Raw genomic sequence first — 23,085 nt, 5'->3', positions numbered from 1 at the left:
GCAGGAAAGATTCACAGGAACATTGCCTGGATTGGAAGGCTTGAGTTATAAGGAGAGACTGGACGGGCTGGGTCTGTTTTCCCTGGAGTGGAGGAGGCTGAGGGGTGACAAGATGGTGGTGTATAAAATTATGAGACACAAGGATAGCGTGGATAGCCAAAGTCTGTTTCCCACGGAAAGGGTGTCACAACTAGAGGGCACAGGTTTAAGGGAGAGGAAGGAGGTTTACAGGGGATCTGAGGGGTAGGCTGTTCCACACAGAGTCGCTGGTATCCGGAACGAGCTGCCAGAGGAGGGGGTGAAGGCAGGAACAGTAACAACAGTTCAGAGGCACTTGGATAGGTCCTTGAATGAGCAGGGTGTAGAGGGATGTGGAATTAATGCAGACGTGGGGTTAGTATAGACAGGCATGATGGTCGGCACAGATGCAGTGGGCTGAAGGGCCTGTTTCTGGGCTGTACAACTCCATGACTCTGTGGCATTACCTCCTTTCTTGAATGATCTATTCCTTGCAAGACGTTACCCTAAGGATTTACTACATTTTTAAGCTGCCCAGTACATCTTTGCTCCTAGGTGCATATATATAAAATTATCCTTCCAAACTTTTCCTTTGAGCTGTTTTGCTTACCTGATGGTGCACTATCCCAATGCTATCATGGAGATAAATTGGTGAGAACAAGGTCAGATAGGTTTAATCTTTGTGTTAGTTTGCTCAAGACATGCCGAAGACCCAACTTGCCAGCTATGTCATTCAGGACTTGGCCAACTTGGTTGGTGGCGGTGTTGCCAAGCGTCTTTTAGTGATGGTTATTGAAGTCCCCCACCCAGAGTACATTCTGTGCTCTTACTGCTTTCACTGTTCTTCCAAGTATTGTCCAACTTGGAAGTGCTTTGGATCAGCTGGGAGTGGACAGGAGGAGGTTTCCTTGCACATGGTTCACCTGATGCAATGAGACCTCGTCGGGTCTGGAGGCAATGTTGGGGACTCCAAAGGCACTCTTGACCGTGGTGTCTACGTGGTTGGACTATTGGTGATGTTTACTCCTAGGAACTTGAAGCTCTCAACCCTCCCGACCTCAGCACCGTTGATGTAGACAGGAGCATGTGCACCGCAGCCCTTCTCTTTTTTAAAATTTATCTGCCTTTTTGAATGGTTTGAGTCAGTGTTAGCCTCTCCATTAAACTGAAACAGTTGTTCTAAATTGTGCAGGAAATAGAAAGCAGCTGGAGTGTATCCAGTATTTAAAGTGACATCAAACTCCACTCATTGGATTACAGATAGATATCCTCACTAAACAAAAAATTATTGTTTCATCTAAAATATGAATGTAAAATTTTGATAATCCAACATGCTCAAGGCTTTAGTGGTGCTGAATTGGCAGATTTTCTGAACTACTGCATGTCATTGAGTCACAGAGCAATACAGCACGGATACAGGCCCTTCAGCCCAACCAGTCCATGCCGACCATGGTGCCCACCCAGGTAGTCCCAATGTCCTGTGTTCGGCCCATATCCCTCCAGGCCCCGCCCCTCCATGTACCTATCCAAGTACTTCCTAAATGACACTATTGCACCTGTCTCACCCACTTCCTCTTCTCTGTACTCCTTCCAGGTTAACCACGTCTTTCCTACAACAGGGCGACCAAAACTGTACACAGCGCTCCAAGTGCGGCCTCACCAACGACTTGTACAACTGTAGCATAACATCCCAACTCCTGTACTCAGTGCCCTGACTGATGAAGGCCAGTGCGCTAAACGCCTTTATCACCACCCAGTCTACCTGTGACGCCGCTGTCATGACTGTAGATATGTTAACACTTCTTTAATTCCCTTATTTTTAGATATTACACGCCTTTTCCAGTGAATGGGAGCACAGGGAGTGGGACCCTAGGTGAGTGGGAAGGGAGTGTGGGAATCAGGCCCTGACTGAGCCAGAAGGCAGCAAGGCCACAGAACGCTGGAGGTAATGAGGAGTCAGGGCCCCAGTGAATGCTGCTGGATGGCACATTATTGGAGTTTTACTGTACGTTTGTAGCTATGGTGCTCATGCAACAATTAAGTTCCAGGTAATAGAGAGGCCGTGACTCATAATCCAGAGACACTAGATCCCACCCTGACAGCTGTGAAATGTGATCAATAATCTGGAATTTGATTTGTTTCAAAAGAACTAGGCAACGGTAATGATAACCACAACAACCACCATACTGTTGGAAACAAAAAACGATCTGGTCCACAGATGTCCTGCAAGAAGCCTGCCAATTCACAGTCTGCCGCAAATGTAACTTCATCAGTGTGCTCTGAGCCAGCCTATCATTTAGAACACAGAACACTACAGCACAGTACAGGCCCTTCGGCCCACCATGTTGTGCCAACATTTTATCCTGCTCTAAGATCTATCTAACCCTTCCCACCCACATAGCCCTCCATTTCTCTATCATTCATGTGGCTATCTGAGAGTCTCTTAAATGTCCCTAATGTATCTGCCCCCACAACCTCTGCCGGCAGTGCGTTCCACGGACCCACCACTCTCTGTGTAAAAAACTTGCCTCTGACATCCCCCCCATACCTTCCTCCAATCACTTTAAAATTATGCCCCCTTGTTTGAGCCATTTAAGATACCTTTATTAGTCAAATGTACATCAGTCTCTGACTGTCCACTCAATCTATGCCTCTTATCATCTTGTACACCTGTATCAAGTCTCCTCTCATCCTCCTTCTCTCTAAAGAGAAAAGCCCCAGCTCACTCGACCTATCCTCATAAGACATAATGTATCTTAATATCCACATTGAAATGGACAAAGAATAACTGACCACCCAGCTTTGAAGTGGGTCTGGCATACTAGGTATGGCAACTGCTCTGCCCGTGACCATAAGAAACTGCAGAGAATTGTGGACACAGCTCAGTACATCACAGAAACCAGCCTCCCCTCCATGGACTCTGTCTACACTTCTCGCTGCCTCGGTAAAGCAGCCAACATAATCAAAGACCCCACCCACCCCGGACATTCTCTCTTCTCCCCTCTCCCATCGGGCAGAAGATACAACAGCCTGAAAGCATGTACCACCAGGCTCAAGGACAGCTTCTATCCCACTGTTGAATAAACCTATTGAATGGTCACCTAGTACAATAAAATGGACTCTGACCTCACAATCTAACCTGTTATGGCCTTGCACCTTATTGTCAACCTGCACTGCACTTTCTCTGTAACTGTAACACTTTATTCTGCATTCTGTTATTGTTTTTACCTTGTACTACCTCAATGCACTGTGTAATGAATTGATCTACATGAATGGTATGCAAGACAAGTTTTTCACAGTACCTCAGTACATGTGACAATAATAAACCAATTTACCAATTTAATAAATCTTAAGCAATAGCACAGAAAATTTTCTTTCCTCTAATTGCCTGTTGATCAGTGAGAGTTAGACAATGCTGATATTCAGCTTTTTGCATGGTTTTATTTGATGTTTGCACAGAATTAAAATTTTACTCATACTTTAATTTTTCACTGAAGACTTATGAACTGTCAAAAATTCAGCAGACTTGAACTGCATTACCTAAAACATCATTTTATATGTTCTTTATATACTGTATAAAAAATTTTAACGGGATATCAGTTACATGATCCACTGAAACTTCTGAATTTCAGCAACAGTAGATGAACTGAGTTCTCCAATTCATCCTCTCCGGGACAACACATTGATGCAATCATGAAGAAGGCACGACAGTGGCTCTACTTCATATGGAGTTTGAGGAGATTTGGGATGTCACCAAAGACTTCCAAATTTTTATAGATGTACGGTGGAGAGCATTTTGACCGGTTGCATCACCACCTGGTATGAAGGCTCCAACGCACAGGATCACAAGAGGCTGCAGAGGGTTGTAGACTCAGCCAGCTCCATCACAGGCACAACCCTCCTCATCTTCAAGAGGCGGCTCCTCAAGAAGGTGGCATCCATCACTAAGGAGCCTCACCACCTGGGACATGCCCTCTTCTCGTTACTGCCACCGGGGAGGAGGTACAGGAGCCTGAAGACCCACACTCAGTAGATTCAGGAACAGCTTCTTCCCCTCTGCCATCAGATTTCTGAACGGTCCATGAACCCGTGAACACCACCTTGTCATTCCCTTTTTTTTGTACTATTCATTTATTTTGTAATTTATAGTAATTTTATGCCTTTGCACTGTACTGCTGCCGCAAAACAATAAATTGCACGTCATATAAGTCAGTGATAGTAAACCTGATTCTGATTCTACTGCCTGAGAAACTGATGGGATCAGATTTTACAGCTACTCTCTATAGGACCTAAATGGTTCTGATTCTCTGGGCTTTAAAATCACAGATGAAGAATTAATCAAATGATAGATACACAGTGACACCTTGTGGTAACATTACAAGTGACGTGAAAATCCAAACAGTGATTGACAACATCAAAATGGAAAATGCTGCGATTTATTTGAGTGTAAGCAATGGTGACGTTGAAAGAAATATCTGAATATAATCATTAGCCTTGAGGGTCTATCAATAGCAATAATATGCAAGTCACAGGTCTCAGGCATTTTCCTGTAATTATTTTGAAAAAACAGGCATGCACAGATAGCCTTAAACACCTAAAGGCACTTCAGATTCACAATCAGAATCAGGTTTATTATCACTGACATATGTCATGCAATTTGTTGTTTTGCGGCAGCAGTACAGGGCAAGACATAAAATTACTATAAACTACAAATTAAAAAAATGGTGCAAAGCAAAAGGAATAATGAGGTAGTGTTCACGGGTTCATGGGCCGTTCAGAAATCTGATGGCGGAAGGGAAGAAGCTGTTCCTGAATCATTGAGTGTGGGTCTTCAGGCTCCTGTACCTCCTCTCTGATGGTACTAACGAGAAGAGGATATGTCCCTGATGGTGAGAGTCCTTAGTGATGGATGCTGCCTTCCTGAGGCACCACCTCCTGAAGATGTCCTCGATGCAAAGGGATGCATCTGAAGGGTAGAAGATTTGACTAAAAATGCAGCTGGAGAGATGCGAGATCAGGTGAAGTGAACACCGAGGAAAGGGAGACAAGGAAAGATTGTTTTGTTACCAAGTGAGGAATGTTGGAATGGAAGTTCACAACAAGGCACAGTCCAAGGACTGTTATGTGTGGACTGGGATGCAAGTTGGAGAAAGGCCAAGGAAAGATTTTCAAATGAGTAAGTTTTTTTTAAAATAAACTTGGTATATGCTGAGTTAGAACAGAGGAATATTAGAGGGAACACACATTGGAAGAGTGGGTGATTAGGAATGATCGTGGCGAGGTTGTAAGCCTTGTTGGTGTTTTGAAGATTGTGAACTTGTGTCACAAGGAACTCTTGAGCCTGGTGAGGAAGGTGTTCATGCTGTTTATTGAAATAGCAAAGGGATGGATGAATGAGGTTGGCAGGGAAAACTTTCCAGTTAAAGGAGGTGATAAAAAGGATACAGGATTGCCTCTAGTTGCTGCCTGGACTGGAGAGCATGTCTCATGAGGATAGGTTGAGTGAGCTCGGGCTTTTCTCTTTGGAGAGGAGGAGGATGAGAGGTGACTTGATAGAGGTGTACAAGATGATAAGAGGCATAGATCGAGTGGACAGTCAGAGACTTTTTCCCAGGGTGAAAATGGCTAACACGAGGGGACATAATTTTATGGTGACTGGAGGAAGGTATAAGGGGGATGTCAGAGGTAAGTTTTTTACACAGAGAGTGGTGGGTGCGTGGAACGCACTGCCTGCAGAGGTTGTGTGGGCAGATGCATTAGGAACATTTAAGAGACTCTTAGGTAGACACATGAATGATAGAGAAATGGAGGGCTATGTGGGAGGAAAGGGTTAGATAGATCTTAGAGCAGGATAAAATGTCAGCACAACATTGTGGACCGAAGGGCCTGTACTGTGCTGTAATGTCCTCTGTTCTAAACCACTCTAAATTCAGATGAAATTCTTGGACTTTTAAAAATTGCTGCCCAGTGTTTCAAGCAAAATAAAGAAGGATTTGAAGCATAGTGTTTGGCCCATAGCCAGACTCAACAATTTAAACCTTTGCGTTGTTCCTGCTTCACTAGTAGACATTGTGGATGATGTGGAACAGTCTGTGTCCCAAACCTCCTCTGGCACCGCTCCCCAACTCTTTCTCCGCTACATCGACGACTGCATTGGTGCTGCTTCCTGCACCCAAGCCGAGCTTGTCAATTTTATCACCTTCGATAAGAACTTCCACCCTGCCCTCAAATTTATTTGTACCATTTCTGACACCTCTCTCTCTCTTTTCGGGATCTCTCTGTCTCCATCTTAGGAGTGAACATCACCAGTAGCCTGTCCTGGTCCAACCACGTAGATGCCATGCCCAAGAAAGCTCACCAGCGCCTCTACTTCCTCAGGAGGCTAAAAAATTCGGCATGTCCCCTTTGACACTCACTAATTTTTATCGATGCACCATAGAAAGCATCCTGTCTGGATGCATCACGGCTTGGTACGGCAACTGCTCTGCCCAGGACTGCAAGAAACTGCAGAGAGTTGTGGACGCAGCCCAGCACATCACAGAAACTAGCCTCCCCTCCTTGGACTCTGTCTATACCTCTCACTGCCTTGGTGAAGCAGCCAGCATAATCAAAGACCCCACCCACCCGGGTCATTCTCTCTTCTCCCCTCTCCCATCAGACAGAAGATACAGGAGCCTGAGGGCTCAAGGACAGCTTCTACCCCACTGTTCTAAGTCTACTGAATTGTTTCCTTATACAATGAGATGGTCTCTTGACCTCACAATCTACCTTGTTATGACCTTGCACCTTATTATCTACCTGCAATGCACTTCCTTGTAGCTGTGACACTTTATTCTGCATTCTGTTATTGTTTTTACCCTGTACTACCTCAAAGCATTGTGTAATGAATTGATCTGTACAAACAATATGCAAGACAAGTTTTTCACTGTACCTCGGTACATGTGACAATAATAAACCAATACCAATATCATTAACACAAACCATCCACGAAAGGTTGTTCATTTGCTGACTACTTAAACTAACACAAAATAAAAGTAAGTGCAGCCAGACTCAGAAACCCAGTCTCTGAATTAATACACACTGTAGATGGCTGGTGATAAAGTGCGCTGAATATTGTCATGTACTTGTGTGGTTAACAGCTGCATGACTTCTGAACTGGCATGCTACTACTTCGTTGGCAATGTAAATAGTACATTCAGTACTTTTCACCAAGTCACTGCACACTCACTCCGAGATTCGTCAGAATTTTTATCAGAACAATTTTATCACATTCTATTCCTTACTAAAGCTTTCGACAAGGTCCATGGACTTCAGTAAATCTTTCAACAAGGTCTTTCATGGTGTGTGATCCAGAAGAATCATAATCAGATTTATTATCACTGACGTATGTCATGAAATGTGTTGTTTTGCAGCAGCAGTACAGCGCAAGACATAAAAATTACTGTAAGTTACCAAAAATAAATAAATAAAATAGTGCAAAAGAGGAATAACGAGGTAGTGTTCATGGGTTCATGGACCGTTCAGAAATCTGATGGTAGAGGGGAAGAAGCTGTTCCTGAATCGTTGAGTGTGGGTCTTCAGGCTCCTGTACCTCCTCCCCGATGGTAGTAACGAGAAGAGGGCATGTCCCGGATGATGAGGGTCCTTAATGATGGATGCCGCCTTCTTTAGGCACTGCCTCTTGAAGATGTCCTCGATGGTGGGGAGGGTTGTGTCCGTGATGGTGCTGGCTGAGTCTACAACCCTCTGCAGCCTCTTTTGATCCTGTGCATTGGAGCCTCCATACCAGGTGGTGATGCAACCAGTCAGAATGCTCTCCACCATACATTTAAAGAAATTCACAAGAGACTTTGGTGACATATCAAATCTCCTCAAATTCCTAATGAAGTAGATCCACTCACGCACCTTCTTCGTGATTGCATCAATGTGTTGGGCCCAGAATAGATCCTCTGAGATGTTGATGCCCAGGAACTTGAAGATTAAGGCATATGGGATCCATGGAGACTTGGTAAATTGGATTCAAAATTGGCTCGGTCATAGAAGGCAGAGGGTAGTGGTGGAGGGGTGTTATTCTGACTGGAAGTGTTTGACCAGTGGTGTTCCGCAGGGATCAGCACTGGGACCTCTGTTGTCTGTGATATAGAGAAGTGATTTGGATGAAAAGGCAGGTGCGCTGATTAATAAGTTTGCAGATGACACAAAAACTGGCAGAGTTGTGGAGAGTGAGGAAGGTTGTCAAATTATTCAGCAGGATATAGACCAGTTGGGAATATGGGCAGAGAAATAGCAGATGGCAGGTCAAATGCAGTAAATGGCAGGACCCTTAGGAGTACTGACATACAGAGGGATCCTGTGGTGTAAGTCCCCAGTTCCCTGAAAGTGGTAACACAAGTAGATATGGTGGTAAAGAAGGCGTACGCCACACTTGCCTTCATCAGTCGGTGTGTTGAGTATTAAAGTCAGGTAGTCATGTTGCAGCTGTATAAAACTTTGGTTAAGCCTCATTTGGAGTATTGTGTGCAGTTCTGGTTGTGGCGTTACCGGAAACATGTGGTGGCTTTGGCGAAGGTGCAGAAGAGGTTCACCAGGATGTTGCCCAGATTAGAGAGCATTAGGCATAACGAGAGGTTGGACAAACTCGGATTTTTTTCTCCGGAGCGTCAGAGGCTGAGGGACAACCTGATAAAAGTATATAAGGTTTTGAGAGGTGTAGGTAGGTAGTCAGAGCCTTTTTCCCAGGGTGGAAATGTCAGACAGTAGAGGTTATAGCAGCTGTAAGATGAGTGGGGGAAAGTTTAAAGGAGCCAAGTTTCGTTCCACAGAGAGTGGTGGGTGCCTGGAACGTGCTGTCTGGGGAAAAGATGGAAACAGATACGATAGCAACGTTTAAGAGGCATTTAGACAGGCACATGAACAGGCAGGGAATGGAAGGATATGGACCACGTGCAGGCAGATGGAATTAGTTTGGATTGGCATCATGATCGGCACAGACACCGTGGGCCGAATGGCCTGTTCCTGTGCCGTACTGTTCTGTGTTCTTCTGCCCTCACCTTATCCCTACCTCCATCCCCAATGTCATTCGCAAAATAAGTTACAGAGTCAAGGGAAGACCCAGGGTGGATTTCTGACCTTGGACAGGCCAATGTGTAATTTGCTTCAGTGCTCCAATGAAAGTATCTGTATATGCACGTCAGATGGGAAAAATTAGTCTCCCCAGTCCATTACTGTACTCCTTCCAACAGGATCCAGTGTAAAAGCTCACCACAGACTGTGGTTAGTGTGGTGACAATCAGAAGGAAATGGACAAAATATGTTTAAAGATGAATCCAAAAAGTAAATCTGTTTTAGAAAAGATGTTATAGTTAGAGTAGGATTTAGCTGGACTGTGATAAGAAAAACATTCAACCTAGATAGAAATTCAACAATATTGTTGTATTTTCACTGTGATTCCACTGGAAATACAATAATATTGTTGAATACCTATCCATGTCGAATAAGATCTTCTCCAAATTTGAATGGCATATTTCTCAAAGTGCAGGTAGATAAAAAAATCTTTGTTCCTTCTGTGATGTATGCACAAAAGTAACCAATGCTTTGGCACATAATTTGCTTTAGTCATTTTAATTAATCTCTGCATCATTATAGGATTTTAACATTATAGGACATCACAAACTATATGCAATCAGAAACATACATCTCTAAATAGAAATATATCCCATTATAGGTAGGGATAAGTTTACACGATTACATAGATAGAAAAAAATCTTGTTAGGTAAAAAAGCAGCTGTGGCAGAGTTTGCGGCATTTACAAAATGGAGCATTTCGTGATCGTACCAAAAAGGTGAAGCTGTGGTTATGGATGAGTTCCAATTCAGGACACCATGGATTAGAAATGGTTATGGGAGGAGGGAAAAGGTCAGCCTGGAAAGGGTGAGGCCAGTTGCCAACAATGCTGCTAGAGCCAAATACTGAAGTGGACCCTGGGTGGAGACGTAAGCAAAAATAGCCCACGAGTACACGAGGGCAAAACTGTCACGGCTGAGACAGGATGGGATATCAAATGACACTTTACTAATCTAGAATCAAGCAGAAGTAGAGAAAGATTAAATCTAATTATGTAATTAGTCTGGATCATATTTACACACAGAATTTCATTAGATAATATTTTATAATAGCAACCGCGGTGTTCATTCCTTTTTCATTCACAGCTGACAAAATGATTTTGGAATATAATCACTGTTGTAATATTCGAAGTGCACAGATGACTTTTTCACAGCCAGTGCTAATAAACTGGAATATGATGAAGACCAGATATTCTTATAATGCCAAATGAGGTACAAACATTGGCTAGGGCACTGGCATGAATCGTTTATGTGCATCTTAGAGACATTCAAAAACATCTAAGAACTCAAAACTATTAACAAATATTGTTAACTATTTGCAAATAATACAAAAAGTCATTTTTAAACAATTAACACTATTTTATACTGAATTAAGTTTAAAAAATACCTTCATTCCTCTCCATTCAAATGGAGTGTACAAGCTGAAGTATTGTCATAATTTTAAACTAAACCACAAGACTTCACGTGGACTCCAAGGGTAAAAGCCTGGCAAAAAGTCACCAGCAGGTTCAGACATCCATGTTTATGTGAAAATCCTGAACCTGGTGGCCGATACTCAGGGAATTACCATTAATTCCACAATATTCGGTTCGTTACATGACTTTAACCGAAACTAAAATATATTATCATATTAAAATTCTGATGGCAGGCTCCATTAATGGCAAAGTCCATTCTCGATTTCCCATATTTGATCTGGAGAATCTGTGGCAGTAGAGTGCTGTATCAAGGGTTTCAATATTGAATGCCACAGAAAATTTCTGTGTTACATCTGACAATGGATAGTAATATATTGTTCAGCTGATTCAAGAAGAAAATAACAGTGTAGTTGTAAGCATCACCATAATATAATGTGATCAATTCAAAACTGCACTCAACATAGAACATCTGAATGAAATCACAACCATAAACTTATTTGGGAAAAATTCCCACTCCATACCATCCTCTTCAATTGATATTGATAATCACCTGCCAGGTCTTGCTCTGCCGTCCCTGCACCCTTTTGTACCGGCCATCTCCCCCATCTTTTCCAGTCCTGACGAAGGGTCTCGACCCGAAACGTCGACTGTCCATTTTCCTCCATTGATGCTGCCTGACCCACTGAGCTCCTCCAGCACATTTTTTTGTATTGTAATCACTTGATCCAATTGTTATATATATCAAGTGTCTCAGCTAATTCCCTGTCATTACAGAATAACCATTAGAGTCTAATGTTGGACTTAATTAACTCACTGTCAATATTTATATAAAATCATAAGACCATAAGACACGGGAGCAGAATTAGGCCATTCAGCCCATCGAGTCTGCTTCGCCATTTGATCATACCTGATTTATTTTTCCCTCTCAACCCCATTCTCCTGCCTTCTCCCCATAACCTTTGATACCCTTACTAATCAAGAATCTATTAACCTCTGCTTTAAATATACCCAATGCCTTGGCCTCCACAGCCGTCTGTGGCAATGAATTCCACAGATTCACCACAATCTGGCTGAAGAAATTACTCCTCATCTCTGTTCTAAAGGGATATCCTTCTATTCTGAGGCTGTGCCCTCTGGCCCTAGACTCTCCCACTACTGGAAACATCCTCTCCACATCCACTCTATCCAGGCCTTTCAATATTTGGTAGGTTTCAGTGAGATCCCCCCTCATCCTTCTGAACTCCATCGAGTACAGGCCGAGAGCCATCAAACTTGCCTCATATGTTAACCCTTTCATACCTGGGATCATTCGCGTAAACCTCCTCTGGACCCTCTCCAATGCCGGCACATCCTTCCTTAGATATGGGGCCCAAAGCTGCTCACAATACTTCAAATGTGGTCTGTCCTAATCCTACTATATCGGGCTGGTAGTTCCATAACGAACACCTGGCTAACTGCGGTGCACATGTCAGTAAGTTCCAGACTATGTCCCCGTGCTCTCAAGTGTGAAGGGTGCAGGAGGTCAAATGTGGACATCTCTGCCATCTGCATCCTGGACTCTGCACTTGAATGAGAATGCTCCATATGATACTGAACTGAGAGACTGAATACACGTCATATCCAGTCCCTGAACTTTATATCAGCTGGATGTCATGGGTCTAAAGCCCCATATATTGCCTTTAAGCATTTCAAGCAATTGTCTTATTTGTCTGGAGTCTACTCCCAGTAATGGTGCAGTACCCAATGAAGAGAACTTGCCTTTTACATCACTCATTCATTATATATACAAAACCATCTGTCTGACCCTTCTTACTTTCCACATTTGAATGGCCAACTCTATGATTGTAGAGTTTTCACTTGGTGGTCTTACCATCATCCACACACATCAACCTCCCTGCAGTACCTCTTGGATCAGGACAAATATCCTTTATAGGGTGGACAGATTGGTTTAACATCTCATCTGAAAAATTAAGCAGTGGGATTAGAACCCACACCCCCAATAAAGGGTCTGGAACCATACCCAATGCCTTAAACCGATCGATCACTTGATCACAAGTACGTCCATCGTGCTGGGTGCTCGCTTGCCAGAAATACTTTCATCTACTTAATGGCACATACTAACTGGCATTAAAGCAGGAGGGCAGGGATATTCAAATCCATTGGAATTGTTTGAGAGAGATGGTTGGCCATAGAGAGCAAGCTAGAGCAACCACGGTAATGTAATAATCAGATTCTTTCTGGTTTACCTCCAGGTGTGCAGTTTACCCTTGATGCAAGAAGAACCCGCTCAACCATTAACAGTAAATGCTAAAATCTAACGTTCAAACAATTAGCAATTATTGAAAAACAATTTTTATCAACCTCGCTATTTTCTTCAGTAAAAATATTGAAAACCTAAAATGATCTATTTTTCAAATCCCTATGTAATGATATAATTATTTACTATGATATTTTATTCTGAATCAAATTGTTTAACCTTAATAGAAACAAGATTTAAGTTATTGTGCAATGTTGTGTTGGGTATCTTTTAATTTGAGTTTGTGGCTATTTACTATATTGCCTTTAAGCATTTCAAGATACCCACTTCATCCTAATCTCAACTGAAGAGTAACCATATTCTTCAGCCAGAGAAACACTGATGAAGGAATTAGTGCAACAACATTTGCTAATTGTTAATTCTATCAGAACCGTAGATTTTAATCAATTGAGATTTAGGATATTTCATAATCTTGCTTTAAAATATCAAATGCAAAACACATAATAGAATAGTTTTTTTCTTAAATTACTTTACAGCAGTATTCTAACAGTTTTCAATTAAATCTACAGAGCTTGCAGCCTCCTGTGAGCTGGTTTCTAAAGCCATTCATGACAGATGTTGATATAAAGCCCAATAATATTTTTTGCATGTTATATAATAAATTCCTGTTACTGGCATATTTAATTTGGCATTTACCAAGCTGGAAACAAGAGTGGAATTTCTAATCCAGTGGGTAATAATTTTCTTCAGAGATGCTTTAAAGAAACAGCATAAAAACTTGATAATAAAACAAATTCGTTTTTCATATGGCTGCAGAATTAAAGGAGAGTACATTTACATCAGCATGTGGAGTGGTCTACTAATTATTCCAGGTGATGAGATAAAAAGAACCTTAATGAAAATGTCTTGTCGTTCTTTAACAAAGCATACATATATATCGTTCTTTCCACTTGTACAGATTAGAATTGTTAAATTGTAGAGGATTTTACGACAAGATGTAGAACTTGAATGCTTCTATCTTAAGAGAAAATTTATATAATTTCAAAGCACCACTTTTTCCTTTAGTGAAACTGAAGTCACCGCAATGGTGACACTGAAGCAGCAATCCTTCCCATTTAAATTCATCTCCACATCACACAGCTGATATTGAGTTTCCCATTTCACTGCACTTTCCCTAAATTGAGGACATTACCAGCTCCTATTTCCATCCACTAGATCTAAATTTGCATTTAATCAAATCCTTTCAAAACAACTTCACTTAAATTAACACGATTGTAAACACATTAAAGACAAGCTCTTCATAACTGTGACGTTCTTACATGCCCATAAACCCCTTTCATTTTCTATTCTTGAAACTGTATAACTGCTGATGAGTGCAATAAAATGGTAGGTTGACATCAATGTTTCTCCAGAAATAAAACAAATTCAAAATTCCAATACAGCAACCTACTTCTTGTTCTCCTGACTTCTGAATATTATTAAATATTTCTATCATTTCACAGCTTTGGTTGTCAAGTACCAAACAATCTACAATCACCTGAGACGTAAATCACTAATTAGAATATTTTAATTCAAAAGTGCAAGTAGAAATCTAGTTCAGGATTAGATCAACATGGTATATCCAATAGTTTAATATTACAAATGTAAGATATATTTACAATAATGAATATAGGACCAAACATTGATAACCTTTTTTTTAGCAGTTTCTCAATGTATAATTGTTGAATGGGGATTCATCTGAGCCATTTGGATGACAATAGTGATCGTTTCTACTTCCTACTTTCATACAACCAAATATTCTTATCTGCAATGCAAAGAAATCTTGCCAGAATCCAGTGGAGATTTGAAGATTAGAAATAAATTTCTTGGTTTAATTAGTTACCTGCTCTGTCAGCAGATACATAAGAAAGATGTTATTAAACTAAAAGAGTGCAGGAAAGATTTACCAGGATGTTGCCTGGACTTGGGGGCCTCAGTTACAAGGAGAGGTTGTGTAGACGAGGACTTCATTCCCTGGAACGTAAGAGATTGAGGGGTGACCTGATAGAGGTGCATAAGATCATGAGGGGCATGGACAGGGTGAAAGCACACAGTCTTTTTCCCAGGGAGGGGGTGCTAAAAACAAGAGGGCATAGGTTAAAGATCAGAGGCGAGAGATTTAAAAGGGACATCAGGGGCAGCTTCTTCACGCAAAGGATGGTGCGTATTTGGAATGAGCTGCCAGAAATAGTGGTTGAGGTGGGCACATTAGCAACATTTAAAAGCCATCAAGTCCATGGATAGGAGAGGTTTACAGGGCTATGGGCCAAACATGGGCAGATGGGACTAGCTCACTGGGCAACACAGTCGGCATGGACAAGTTGGGCCGAAGGGCCTGTTTCCGTGCTGTATGACTCTAAACTATAACATTTATTGACAGTGTTTCACACTACAGTTTCCTATCAAGAAAACCACATTGTCAGCCATGTGATCCCGATAATTTACAACGAAACAATGCCCCTTCACCAGTGTGTTGTGCGGCACTTGGGGAATGCAACAAGTCTGGTGCGGACTTTTGACTGAGTCAATAAACTGAGGCCCAAACTGATCGCTTGGTGGACAATGTTCAAAGGAACAGGGAGTTCTTGCAGTAGTCACAACTTACTCCCCAGCTGGCCACTCTTCTCATCTGCAGCTGTGAGAACTTACTGAGTGCAAACTGATTGTCGTCTTTGTAAACAAAATAGCAAGAACTATTGAATAATGTAACACAGTAGCAAAATGCTGCAGATGCTGGAAATGTAAAATAAAATCAGAAAGATGCTGCAGAATCTACAGGTCAGGCTGTAACAGATCAGTGACCTTGCATCAAAAACACTAATTTACTTTCTGTCAACTGTCCATTTCCCTCCATAGATAAGATAAGGTTTCTTTATTAGTCACATATACATCGAAACACACAGTGAAATACAACTTTTGCGTAGAGTGTTCTGGGGGCAGCCCGTAAATTTCGCCACGCTTCCGGCGCCAACGTAGCATGCCCACAACTTCCTAACCTGTATGTCTCTGGAATGTGGGAGGAAACCGGAGCACCCGGAGGAAACCCACGCAGACACGAGGAGAACATGCAAACTCCTTACAGACGGTGGCCAGAATTGAAACCTGGGCTGCTGGCACTGTAATAGCGTTACGCTAACCGCTACACTACTGTGCCATCCCTATGCTGCCTGACCTGCTGAGTTCCTCCAGCACTGTGTGTGTAGCTGCAGATTTCTCACATTTGCTGTCTCTCTTGTGTCTCCAATTTGCTTTCTCTTTCTGATTGGCATAATCAAGATAAAACTGAGAAATGGAATGTGTCCAAGTGAGTTAACTTGCTAAACCTTCAATTTTATAATCGATAAATTTTTCTTGATTTTCTGGGAAGGTTCAGATCTTCTGTTTAACAGTTGGCAGATCCCCTCGGATCTGCTGGCTGTTACCTTCTTAACTGGTTGGCTGCTTAGGATCCCAGGGAACAGACAGGAGTCCAGCCTTCTACTCAGCCGCACTAAGACTGGGATATCTGTGCTGGGACACTGGGGGAGTGCAGACAACTTTGAACCTATTGACTTCAATGGGAACAAACATTTAAGGGGAAAAAGGCATGTATAGGATGATAAAATTTATCTAATGAAAAGTAAATTAACTAAATATATATTTAATTATTTTAGTTGTATTTTGGAGTTTTAATGATATCAATATGTCAACAGCTTTTCAGATGCTTGTGATGAAAGCAAATTAGGCAAACTGGAGTTTGTCAGTGAATCTCAGAGGCCCTGTACCACACTGAGCCTCAATCTCCAGGGAGCCAGTTCCCCAACAGCTGACTACTCCCAGGAGTGTGCTCAAAGAGGGAAACGGTAGTGTAGCAGTTAGCGTAACGCTATTACAGCGCCAGCGACCCGGGTTCAATTCTGGCCACTGTCTGTAAGGAGTTTGTACGTTCTCCCCATGACTGCGTGGGTTTCCTCCAGGTGTTCTGGTTTCTTCCCACGTTCCAAAGACGCACGTGTTAGGAAGTTGTGGGCATGCTATGTTGGCGCTGGAAGTGTGGCGACACTTGCGGGCTGCCCCCAGAACACTCTACGCAAAAGATGCATTTCACTGTGTGTTTCGACGTACATGTGACTAATAAAGATATCTTATCTTATCTTATCTAACCCAAGAGAAAGTGACCAGTTAACCAGTCAGCAGGTGATCCCTGCAAACTAGTTTTGGGACAATTGTTACGGTTAAGCTGGATGAGGAGAATTTTAAAAATAATGACATTGCTTAAAAGGTTTGAAGGTATTGCTGTAACAATGACATACCCGAGTTACTTGCTTTTAGATGTGATGGGATTTGTTCATGCCAATATATTCTGGGTTCCTGGTGTGGCCAAGTATACTCTATTGGTCTTCAGTGCTTCTTTTAATGTCACAAGACTTTGCTCAATGTTCATTTTTCCAAGCTATGTATTTCTCCTTCTCTCACTGCTGACTTGTCACTGCATAATTGATTATTTTCCCATCACCTCCCAAATCAGACGCCATATGGTGCCTTGTTTGATATTTCATAATGTGCAGCAGACAGGTTGCTCCAGGTTAACATTGGTAATTGTAGCTACATGACTCCTGAATAAAGGTGAAGCACTAACATTTTCCTTCTATCACCATCCATTTAGTAAAAGTGCACTCTCCTACTTGTCCTGCAAGTCTCCATTTTGCCAACATCCACAAAGCCTCTCGCTCACCCTTGCTGCTTGCTCAGAGCAGATTAAGCCATCACAGCAGCAATCATCAGAGGACACAAAGAATCTCATTGAATTGGTAAGTACCCTTCTCATTCAAGAGTTTTCAAAAGGCCAAAGGCTCTCTCCCTCCTAACTGTATACAAACACATAGAGTCATAGAATTATACAGCACAGAGACAGGGCCTTTGGCCCAACTTGTCGATCAGAAGCCAAGTTACAAATAAAGATCCTTTTCCACAATTACTGTAATTTTTTTTTACACCAGTGTCATGTAAAAACATTCAACAATCTGAAAAGAAAACACCATTAAAAACTGTACTCACATCACTTCTCTAACCCAGCAACAGCTTTTGTCCACAGTTTTCCCTTCTGAAGGGGTGTCAAGATAACTTTCTTGAGCCTTTGACTAGAATATGCATTTTTAAAATATGAAATAAAGATATGTGCATTGATAGCAAATAGAAAATGTGCATTCAGTGGACAATAACCCCTTAAAAAAAAGTGCTTATTTACCCCATCCAGTGGAGAAAATACACACTCTTTGGAAGTTTACAACCCCAGAATGCAACCACATCAAGGTTGGAAACTATTTGCATGCATTTGTGGATCCCTCAGAGATCAAACCAGAGCTAAAATAGGATAGAAATGTTAGTGAACTAGAGCAACCAGTAAAATAAGAGCAAAGATTTGGGTTGAAGTATACTTTTTAGTCACAGTTCAATTTCCTTGGAAGTAGAGTGCACACATATTTTGCTAAAAGGCTTGAGGAAAGTATAAATTGTAACGCAGTTCTTATTGGAGGAGAATAATAGTACCTCAGTTTGAGTCACAATTTGATTGTCCAACTATGTTGCTGTGAAATAGCCCTGAAGACTTCAAGTTAAATGCAGTAAATTTACCTACTGAATTAAATACGTAGCTGCATTATTTACTAAATTCAATTAAACTGCATGATTTTTAATTAAATATCTGGCTAAATTTAATGGTTATTTGTGAAATAATTTTCAATAATCCATTTTATCAAATGGTTGTTCACTACAATTAGTGAATTGTTAAAAAAAATTAAACTGGATTATAATGCAGCTTTGGATAAAACCTTGAGAAATAACTTATTTTCTTTAAAATGAGCAGGAATTCCTGGGGCTTTGGACAGTATCCAAGAGTGGAAGTAAAATTTCAGAAGCCACCACATGGTCTGCACTTCACCATAGGATACCAACAAATGAACCCAAAGTATCCGAATGATCCCCGTGAACAGCACTATGGAAGGTTTATTTGTAATGGATTAATGCTGGTATTGCCAGTACAGAATATATTGAATGGGCAGAGGTGATGGTGCAATATACACTCAAATTGGCAACACTTTTCTGTTCAAAGTAAGGGTCCGAATGCCAGCCTTTTGATATGCAAGTGTGGCATCCTATCAAGAGGTCTGTTGGTTCTTGAGAAGCCTGCAGGCTGGGAGTATAATATCTCACCCCTGAGTGTAACAGGTTTAGCAAGTGACAATGACATGTGCTATGAGGAAATCTGGAACCCAAAACATAAGAATGAAAAAAAGCAGGAAAGGGGGAGAGGGAGAAGGAGGAATATTAAATGTAGGATAATATTTTAACAGCAATTAATCAGAATGGAGAAATTTTGCTTTCTTTAAATTGGATAAAGACTTGAAATATTTACAGTACAACCAATGAGGCCCAAGCATCTATAGACAAAAAAACAACCTGTGTCTGATAATCAGTTCTTCATGTTCTCCTGTATCTTATGAGCAGAAATTCAACATATTTTAAAAATGACTTGCTTAATTCAGCCACAAAGGAATAAAAGAGTTATAATTTTATCTTGCCCTTACATTAAACTTGGCACCCTGAATAAGGCATCCAAGCACATTAGTATTAGTGTTTAGTACCTTGCCAGCTAGCTACTCCCAAGAGATTTCACCTCATACTGTGTTCCATTTGAAAATACAAGTGTTGACAGGTCAGAGAGCACAGGAGCAAACAAAATCAACTCAAGATTCAGCACTCACAATAGGTCAGATGTAACCCAACAAGCTCCAGAAAATGTCCTTGACAAGAAGCCAAGACTTTGAAAGGAAGCAATTCAGCATGTTTTGCACAGAAGTCAACTTACGGAATTAATATGCTTACATTTGTAAAAGGAAAATTTCATAAATAGGAATTAAACTAAAACTATATCTAACCCACAATTTTCTGAACCAGTACGTCAAATATCACTGCTCAGCACTGTTGATGTTAAACTCCCTTTCAGATTGATTTTGCTTCATATTTGGAAAGGCATAAGTCAAAACTCAGAATAATGTCCGATAGGGTAAATGGATAAATAAAACTAAGTCAAAATAAACACCACCGTCATGTATTCATGTAATAAATGTTACAAGATGCTTTTGACAGGGTAGGAGTTGGTGGAAGAAACAGTATGATGCAAGAACTGGTAGCAGTGACATTTGAAAGCAAGGATGTTGACAGGTTCAAGACCTCAGGAAGGGATGTTGGAAAAACTTTTCTAAAGGCCTTTCAAATGCAACTTTGTTTTGTAGTCCCAATCTGACTGAATAAGGTAACAGGGGGAAAAAAATCAAACATTTCACAATAAGATCTACCCATGAAACCAGCTTTGATGACCTGGTATCCTGGAAGATGAATTTTCATTGAAACTCATTTGAATTTTTTGCATTCAAATCTCTGATCCTCCCACAGCATCAATAAAGCATGGAGGAAAGTCATGTACAACATCCTCCATGGTGCATTTTCCATCTTCATCCTCACTAGAGCCATTGTGGACCAACATGCATGGGATCGCCCTGTGTGGTTCTACTATTGCCCAACCACAGAATGGACGTGGGAAGCACATGAAGAAAGGAAGCAGTTTTCCTCAGTTGAAGTAGGGGGGAGGGATGGATATTGAAGGTCGAATGTGAACAGGTGGAGATTACAGAAGGGGAGAAGAAAAATATTTTTTTAAGGCCAGAGACTGATAGGAGTCAGGAACTCATTGCCCACACAGGTGACAGAGGCAGAAACCATCATTGCCTAAACACTCTTGAAGGCCTATGACATTCAGGAATACAGACCTAGTGCTAGAAGTTAGGAAATGGTTCGTTAGCTGTTTTGCATCCGGTATGGACAGGAGGAGACTTCTTTCCATGTTATAACTTTTAGATAACTCCAGGACTCAGACATAACATAATTCCCTTTTCAAAAGCAATTTAATATTCCTCACTCAAGAAGCTAGGTTTGTACAATAAGATATGACCGATTAGTAGATTGTCACAAATGGAATGAGAAACCTATAACAAAAGCTGAAACAACTTGTGGAGAGTACCATGGTGAGAGAAACTGCAACACAATATTCCACTTTGTACATTACTGAATGTGTACAATGGACATTGTCACTGCTGACAAGTTAAGTGCTTACTCAAAGGGTTTCATTTTATTTACTTATCAGCTGCAAGGTTTTTTTTCTAAAAAGCGCAAGAATTCAGCAGCTATCTTGGCACTCTTTTCCTATTAATTTTTTTCTTTTCTATTCTCCACACTGTCCTCATTTGAGAATGGGTCCCAATTCCAGTTCTGTGCTGAAGCTACACATTAGGTATCCAATGAGAAGTGCTTATGGTAACTGATTGCATAATGCTTCCTTTGTCCGTGTGTGGAATCAGGTGCCAGATCCACAGAACCTTGCCAAGGCCTCATTCTGAAAGAAGCCAGAGTCAGTAATCTGCCTTGTATTGCTTCAACACTGTAAACTAGATAGGTGATGTTATGTGTTCCACTCAGAATATTTAATTTCAAAAAGTCAAATAACCAAAAATAAAGTTATTTTTGCTCCTTAGACAGTCATAGAAAATTCCAGATTTTATGACTAACATCTCCCAAGATTAGCAAAAACACCTCAGAACCTTTTTTGTCTGGCAAACAAACAGTGATTATAAAGAGAAGACTGTTTATATTTCAACACATTTGACAATCACAATCACATATCCGCAAAATACATGTTCTTTATCATTACTTAAAAATTTTCAATTTTTTTCCAACTGTTTTCATACAGTCATACAGCATGGAAACAGGTCCTTTGGCCCAACTCGCCCATGCCAACTGTGTTGCTCAGCGAGCTAGTCCCATCTGCCCGTGTTTGGCCCATAGCCCTCTAAACCTCTCCTATCCATGAACTTATCTCCATGGCTTTTAAATGTAGCTAATGTGCCCGCCTCAACCAATATTTCTGGCAGCTCATTCCAAATACACACACCGTTTGTGTGAAGAAGCTGCCCCTGATGTCCCTTTTAAATCTCTCGCCTCCGATCTTCAACCTCTGCCCTCTTGTTTTTAGCACCCCCTCCCTGGGAAAAAGACTGTGTGCTTTCACCCTGTCTATGTCCCTCATGATCAGGTCACCCCTCAATCACCTATGTTCTAGGGAATAAAGTCCTAGTCTACACAACCTCTCCTTGTAACTTGTGAAGAAATGTTAACACCTCTCCATAGAATGATAAGGAATTCTGGGATTTCCATGAGTGGAAAAGTTCTATGTCCTGTGGTTCACCTTTGTTTTGATGCCTGCAATCATATGCTGGACTCCTCATGTCTTCGCAGATTTCAGTTTGAAAGCGTGAAATTACAGCAATTCCCAACATCTTACTTTACTAACTGGCTTAATATACATCCAGAGAAAGAACCCACACAGACATCTAGCACTCTCATTCATTTCACTGGCTGGGAACGTCTGCAAGGAACCAGGCTAAGTACTAATGAGGCTTTTTAAAAATTGTTTGTTTGTTAGTTATTTATGCATTTTTAGGATTTAACTTTGAGTAGTTTTTGATGATTTTATTTGTTTTAATATTATAATGTTTCTGAATGTTAGCAATATTAAGTGTCTGACAGCATTTTTTTTGTTTGACAGTTCGACATGCTTGATAGTTCAGGTTAAGCTGATGACATGACTTAGCCAGATTTCAAAGTCTTGTATCACTGATTGTATTATCGCTGATTATTGTATTGCTGATACAATAGGGACGTTTAAGAGACTCTTAGATAGGCACATGGATGTAAGAAAAATGGAGGGTTCTGGGCTGTGTAGGAGGGAAGGGTTAGATTGATCATGGAGTAGGTTTATGGAGTAAGTTCCTTCTTCTTCAGCCCTTGGCCTCTTCTACCCATCACCTCTCAGCTTATTACACCTTCTCCCCCTCCGACACCCACCTACCTTCCCCCTCACCTGGACTCACCTCTCCCCTGCTTGTGTGCACTCCTCCCCCTCCTCCCCACCTTATTCTGGCTTCTGCCTTCTTCCTGTCCAGTCCTGATGAAGGGTCTCGGCTTGAAACGTCGACTGTTTATTTCCCTCCATTGATGCTGCCTGACCTGCTGAGTTCCTCCAGCACTTTATGTGTATTGCTCCAGATTCCAGCATCTACAGAACTTTTTGTGTCTCCATGTAGGTTTATATAGGTTGGCACAACATTGTGGGCCGAAGGGCCTGTCCTGTCCTGTACTG

At 41.3% G+C, this 23,085-nt stretch overlaps 1 protein-coding gene and 1 long non-coding RNA gene across 4 annotated transcripts in view; one reads left to right on the top strand and one right to left on the bottom strand.

The window, feature by feature from the left end:
- Positions 1-23,085, bottom strand: part of thrb (thyroid hormone receptor beta) — a 188,534-nt gene that overhangs the window by 58,842 nt on the left and 106,607 nt on the right. The gene's annotated exons all lie outside the window — the stretch shown is intronic.
- The window catches only part of LOC127570328 (uncharacterized), a 39,023-nt gene that overhangs the window by 13,156 nt on the left and 2,782 nt on the right, over positions 1-23,085 (top strand). The window contains exons 2-3 of one of the 2 annotated variants that reach the window (XR_007956342.1): positions 17,497-17,641; positions 22,182-22,330. This is a non-coding gene — a long non-coding RNA (uncharacterized LOC127570328). Of the gene's footprint in view, positions 1-17,496; positions 17,642-18,696; positions 19,892-22,181; positions 22,331-23,085 lie in introns of those variants that run through there. The other variant, XR_007956343.1, reaches the window with a different exon arrangement.

The sequence above is a fragment of the Pristis pectinata genome, chromosome 5 (genome assembly GCF_009764475.1).
Source record: "Pristis pectinata isolate sPriPec2 chromosome 5, sPriPec2.1.pri, whole genome shotgun sequence".
NCBI classification, from domain to species: Eukaryota; Metazoa; Chordata; class Chondrichthyes; order Rhinopristiformes; family Pristidae; genus Pristis; species Pristis pectinata.
Note: the sequence above shows the minus strand (reverse complement) of the source record. Positions and strands in the feature narration are given on the sequence as shown.